General features: G+C 47.6%; 1 long non-coding RNA gene across 1 annotated transcript; it reads left to right on the top strand.

The window, feature by feature from the left end:
* The first annotated feature begins 3,282 nt into the window (after positions 1–3,282).
* Positions 3,283–5,493, top strand: LOC140577746 (uncharacterized). Its single transcript, XR_011981877.1, has 3 exons — positions 3,283–3,736; positions 4,960–5,010; positions 5,361–5,493. It is a non-coding gene; the product is annotated as an uncharacterized lncRNA (long non-coding RNA).
* The last annotated feature ends 1,264 nt before the right edge of the window (positions 5,494–6,757 follow it).

The raw sequence follows: 6,757 nt of genomic DNA on the forward strand, positions 1-6,757 counted from the left end.
CAGTGCCCCATAAAGCTAAACCCCTCTTTCCTACACCATCCTTTTAGCCACGCATTTAATCTCCTTATCTCAGTTAACTTAGCCTGACTTGCGCGTGGCACGGGGAGTATTTCAGAAAATACCACCATGGACGTTCTGCTTCTAAGCTTATTGGCGACTTCTATAAATTTATCCTGCAGAACAGCCCTTCTACCCTTGCCTATGTCATTGGTGCCAACATGCACCACGACAACTGGATCCACCCCAGCTGGGGCCAAAAGCTTGTCCACACGATCTGGAAGGTCTCCTACCTGGGCACCAGGCAGGTAAGACACCGTACGGGACCCTCTATCACGCGTGCACACATAACTGTCTACTCCCCTAATAATTGAATCCCCCACTACCACAACCTCCCTTTTTCTGGGGGGAGGGGGCTCCTCAGTGCCCAAGGGCCCACCTGCTTCCCCAGTCCCTTCCGGCTCTAAAGCTGGAAGCACCTGAAACCTGTTAGACACAGACACTTCAGGTGATCCCGCCTCTGTAACATGTGTACGCCTTTTCCTGCGTCTACGACCTACGGTCACCCAGCTCTCTCGACCTCTCTGCTCTTCATTCTCCCTCCCCCCCGCTAGTGGCGTACACACCATCTCCCTAAACGGCGTATCAACTAGCTCATCTAACTCACTGTTGCATTGGATGCGAGCCAGTTGCTCCTCAAGGTCGCAAACCTTGACCATGAGTGAGTCCACTAGCTTACATCGCTCGCAGATGAAGTCCGACTGGACACTAACGTCCAGAAGGGCAAACATCTTGCAAACGCAACACTGAGCCGGCCCCATAATTAACTAACTCACTATGACCCCGTACTCCCAGCCCAGTAAATTTATATAGTGTATTTAACTATAAAGATTAATTTGCGTAACAATAAATGCAGTAACGTGCGGAGTACACTAAAATAAGTTATTACTTGTGTTAAAACGGAACTTAATTATTATTTTATTTAAAATTTTAAACCTGATAAATTTACTACTACTTACCAGAAGAACTTCTGCCTGAACCAAGTATGAACTAAAAACAAGGCGAAATCGAAGTTGCTCTTGGGAGGTCGAAAAACCACAAAAACCCCCTCACAGCAGGCTACTGCCGGAGCGGGAAAAAAGTGGAAAATGTCCTCCCAGCCCCGACTGGCGACCGAGCAAAGCTCAGGAGCAACTGTCCTTTTCCGACGCTGGGTAGCGATACCGACGTTAGATATTATTAGTTATTATCGCCCCGCGGGTGTTTGCTACGGAGTTTAAACGCGGACAGAAAAACGCCGCTCAGAAAAATCGCGCTGTTAATTAACAGACAGGACAGACAAGCACTCACGCTGACCGAAATAAGAACAATAAATAGAAATAAACAGCCACCCACGTAAACAGGTAAAGCACACAAACACTCAAAACACTCCAAAAAACAATCCCAAACAATCGCTGCAGCTCAACACCACTCTCTCGCAGCAATCCCAGCAATCCTCGGATATAACAGCAACATGTAAATGGAAAGGAAAATATTTAATGGAGGCTTGTTTTATGTTATGTTTATTTAATCATATTTTTAAAGTTATATTCCTTTTCAGATTTTGCTCTGAAAACCCTATTGGGGATTTTCTTCATGCTTCACCTAATAATAAGTTTCATGTATCTTAATGGACTAATGACAAGTTTGACAACAATCAGGAACAGCTGGTAAACACGGGGAATCCACACAGGGTTAACGAGGGGGCTTGGCACACGGAAGGAGCGGACGATCGGGGCATGACACTCACTGGAGAGCTTTGTCACAGATAACTTAACTGTCTCTAACAGTGTCTAACCGCACATTAAATAAAGTCCTGCGTATTTTTCTATTCTGAAATTCTGCCATGGCATGCACCAGTATGATGCTGGTGCAACTTTCCCAGGACCCTAGTCAAAAACATCTGTCACTCTGGTCGCGGAAAACAAGCGCTAACGGAAATATATGAAAAACACGGGAGCGGTAGAAAATTTTTTGAAATTTGACGGGAATGGGACGGTACGGGAATGACATCCCACGGGACTGAACGGGATGGGAATGGGTTTTGAAAATTTGGCGGTTAAATTGGATGGGAACGGAAACCCTCCAACGCGAATGGGATGGGACGGGAACCAAAAACCTTTTCCGTGCCCATCCCTACTGTGAAATTCTCCCACCGGATATCAACAATCTATTACTAAAATATATTAATAAATTCATTTGGTGGTGAGAAATAATCGACTGTTCAGTATTTATTTTTATGCATGCGGTATTGCAATCTATTTATAGACACTAATTAAGAGTCGTTGGTAGCAGGGGGTACGCGGCTGAGGCTGACATGTCTCAAGGGGTACGTGGCTGGAAAAAGTTTGGGAACCACTGATTTACGGGATGGTGGGGGGGGGCAGTGGCAGAGAAGTGGGACAGTCTGGCTACAAAACACTTTTTTTAGGCTTGTCATTTGGGCAGCATTTGCCAGATAGCAGTTTTTCCACATACAGTAAGACGTCTCTGGGCAGGGAGAGTCCAATTAGTCCAAACTACATCCAGCCTGATTGCCTGATGGCACTGAGCCTGTGCAGTGTGTGTCTGACTGGTGTGGAGATTCAGTATCTGCTCACTCTCAGACAGCCTGTATGATTGACTGGCCCAGCTCTCAGATGCTGAGGTCCTGCTGGCAGGTTCACTGCTTCCTCTATCAAAGTGAGCAAAGAAGTTGTTGTATTTCTCACGCACTGGTGCGTCCCTTTGGATGAGGGTGGAGAGCTGTTGCATTTTTAGTCTGTGACAGACTTAGCAGAGATTGCTGTTCAGATGTAGTTCTGAATATTTGTATTTTACCTTCTTGATGCCTTTTTGAAAATTTCCATGAAATCACAGTTTGGCTGCTCCCTGCGTTTTGAATAGTCTACAAACATCCTTATTAAACAATGATTCTTGGTTTGCAAGGCTTCCATGTCCTTTTTTATTGCAAAATTGGCAGTGCAGGAGTTACATAAGTAATAACAGTAAATTTCACTCTTTGAGAAAGCAGAGCACCATGAGCAATTAGAGTTAATAGCCTTGCTTAAGTCAGTGTTTCTCAAACCAGTCCTCGGGGCCCCCAGATGATCCAGGTTTTTGCTCCCTCCCAACTCAGTGAACTGGGAGAGAGCAAAAACATGGACCGTCTGAGGGTCCCCCCACACTGATTCGAGAGACACTGGCTTAAGTACCCAATGGTGAAATGACTCTCATAATCTTAGGATTGGAACCCACAACCTTCTGATCACAGGCACAGCATTCAATTGAACACCTCATCCAGATATTCAACACTTAATGCACGTCAAGCGATTAGTGGATACAAATCTCTCATAGTTTTGTAGAAGCAGAACAAGGAACAATAATTAGCTAGAAATATTAAATCATACTGTTAAAATGGCACATTTTTAATCGGGAAAACATACTTATGGTATCATGGATGACATGTTTGAATAAGTTGTGTTAACTCTTGTTTCAGGTCAGAGAATCCATTGTCATATGTTACAAAGACACAGGAAACAAGATTTCAATCACTTATCAACTATGGGGTCAAACCCATCCCAGAAGGCACCTGTCCACGTTTTTGGACCCAGTAGAGGCCTGGAGTAACCAGAGGAGACTCACATGACATGGGGAGAACATGCAGAGTGCAAGTACCTGCAGGAAGTCATTCTGTACCTGGATAACTGCTATTACTGCTGTAAGTACGATCAATAGCAGCTCTTAGCTGACTGCAGTAATTGTTTGTTTGATTGGACGGTGAACCCAGTATATTATGTGCTGTTTGATTTAACGCATGTATTTGGTGATTTTCATATTCATGTATCATCGTTTAAAGCAGGGGCAGTCTGTTCCTTAGGGCGACCAGACGACGCACCACCAGAATGGGAAAGGGAGGGAATTATCTACCACACCATTACTCTAATGTAGACAGTTACTCTAGCGTAGACAGTTACTCTAACGTTGACAGTTTGCCTTGCATCTGAATATCATAGTCCAATCAGCATCAGGCCATGTTCTGTGGAGTACTCTGTCATGTTAAGGCATTTTTTTTCAAACTGCAGGCACTGTATTGTACTCTGTATGGGTTCGAGAAGGGTTTGCACTAATTTGGCTTTATAAAATGCAATCTGCTTTATAACTGGGGCAGCCAGCAATCTGTCACATTCAAGGTCAACATGACTAACGTTACCTCAACTCAAATGACTTGATTGAACTTAATGACTTGATCATGTCATTAATAGAAACACTGTCCAGTTGTCACCTACCATGCTGGCACAGGTACTCCTGGGTGCAGCCATGTGGAACTCAGGCCCACCTCAGCACTCAAAGCGAGCGATACAGTACAATGCAATGATTGTGACAGACAGATACGTGTGTGTGTCGTTAGATCAGTTGGAGGAAATGTGCTGTTAAGAGACAAGCAGATTTTTTTCTCTCTTTATTAATGTGGTCTTAGTGATGCCACAGGTCATTTAAAAACTGAAAATACTGTAAATGTATGGTAGTTGAGTCTGTAGTGTGATTATGATGTGAATTGGCCTGATTTTCTGCTGACCCACCCACGCTGTGATTTCTGGCTCTGCTATTGGTCGTCATAGCAGAGCCGGCCCAAGGCATAAGCGAACTAAGCGGCTGCCCCCTGGTGGCCACGGGGCCCCCAAGAGTACATGAAATTACATCGTTTTTTTATTTGAATTTTTTTCATTTATATATGTTTAATATTTCAGTTGATATCATATTGGTAATGAAATCCATTATTCAATTAAAAAAAACAACGCAATAATATTTTAACTGGCTGCTGCAGGATGCATGCACAGTTGGAGTATGACAGCCGTACGATGCCTGAGGTAAGTTACAGTAACTTAAATTCATTGAAGAAGCAGCATCACTGCAGCAAAACAACATATCTTTCTGGTGCAGAGAAAAGAAAACGGAAGAAATCAGAGGAAGAGAAAAAACAGCAAGATAAAGGTAAGTTAAAAAAAATGAGTATAAACTAAACGAGGCTAAATTGCAAGCTAATGTTGCTTCTTCCGCTTAGCGATCACCAGCGGCAGCTAACGGCTCGTCAATTCATGCTCGTGCAAAGGATGACACGGACAAAAATTACCGATGAATAATAAAAAATAAGCTTCTGTTTTATAACTTTGGTACTGATAACAGTTTAACATTACTTACACTGGACTGGCCTAAGTTTGGGGTCTGTGTTATTATATCATTATGTCTTAATGTTTTAGGCGTACAGATGGCTCGCTGCGGTGCCATATAGGTTGATGTTAAAATAACTGTTGTTTGTTGTTATTGTTGTTATCTGCGGATAGCCTGCACTCTCCATCTGCAGAGCGGAGCTTTTCCAAACTCAAACTGATCAAAAACTATTTGAGATCTTCCATGGCCCAAGAAAGACTGAGTGGACTTATTAGTATATTCATGCACTAATTAGTATTAATAACATAATTGCCCATTAGATATCTTATTGTCACGCTCGCGGGGTGGGCAAGCAGGAAGCAGGCGAGCGTAGCCAGGTAGTCAGGGTAACGGGGTTTAATAGAAGGCAGACGTACAGGCACGAACATCAACGGACACTACACAATGACTGATCTGGGGATAACTGACTCTGACAAGGACTAAATACACTAGACAAGCCACGGACAACAAGCCACAGGTTAGAACAATCAGGGCAAAACAGGAGGTAATGAGGTGGGCGTGGCACACATCGGGAGCGGACGGAGCGGGGCGTGACATAACCCCCCCCCAAAGGCGCGCACACCGGGCGCGCCCGAGAGGAGGCGACGGACGGGACGAGGGAACAAGACCTGAAAAACAAGAACAAAACCATCAACGAGACCAGGGAAACAGGACCGAAACACAAAACAGAAACAAGGACGAGAAGAAGGACAGGACGCGACAGAGGACGGGGAACGCAGACAGACAGACCTGGAAGGGAGACACAGAAGGGGAGAAAGGCGGAACAAAAGGGCCAGGAGTGAACGGAGGAGGAACAAAGGGACCAGGAACAAAGACAGGCGGAACGAAAGGGCCAGAAGGGAACGGAGGAGGAACAAAGGGCGCCCGAAGGAACCCAGGCGGGCGACGGGCAGCGGCCGGAGGGGCCGCAGGGGAGAGGGAGAAGGGAGCAGGAGGGGACCACCCAGGGGCCAAGGGAACGGGACGAGGGAGTGACGGAGGGGACACGGAGGGAGCAGGAGGGAACACCAGGGAAGGCAGGCAGGAGGGGGAAGCCGCGGCAGGCGGAGGCGCAGCCGGAGCCGGCGAAGGCGCCGTCCGACGCCAAGCCGGAGCAGGGGGGCCCGGAGGCGGCCGACATGGAGCCGGAGGCGGGACCGAGGACCGGCACCGAGGATCCAGGGGGGGACCCGGCGGCGACCGCCGACCCCGAGGCGCAGGACCCGCAGGCAGCCACCGAGCCACAGCCAGGGGCCGAACGGGCGAGCCAGGGGGCAGGGCGGGCGGGACCCGGGCCCGACGCCTGTGTCCCCGTCCCTTACGGGACACTGACAGGCGGGGTCCTGGGGGGCGTCGGCCTTGCTGGGGTAAGGGCGAGGGAGTCAGGACCTCTAATGAGGCAACAGGCGTGGCAGTCATAGCCGCGGGCGTGGCCGCAGGCGGGGCAGTCAGAGCCGCGGGCGTGGCCGCAGGCGGGGCAGCCAGAGCCGCGGGCGTGGCCGCAGGCAGGGCAGCCAGAGCGGCGGCCTCA

Source organism: Paramormyrops kingsleyae, chromosome 12, assembly GCF_048594095.1.
Source record: "Paramormyrops kingsleyae isolate MSU_618 chromosome 12, PKINGS_0.4, whole genome shotgun sequence".
In the NCBI taxonomy this organism is placed as follows: domain Eukaryota; kingdom Metazoa; phylum Chordata; class Actinopteri; order Osteoglossiformes; family Mormyridae; genus Paramormyrops; species Paramormyrops kingsleyae.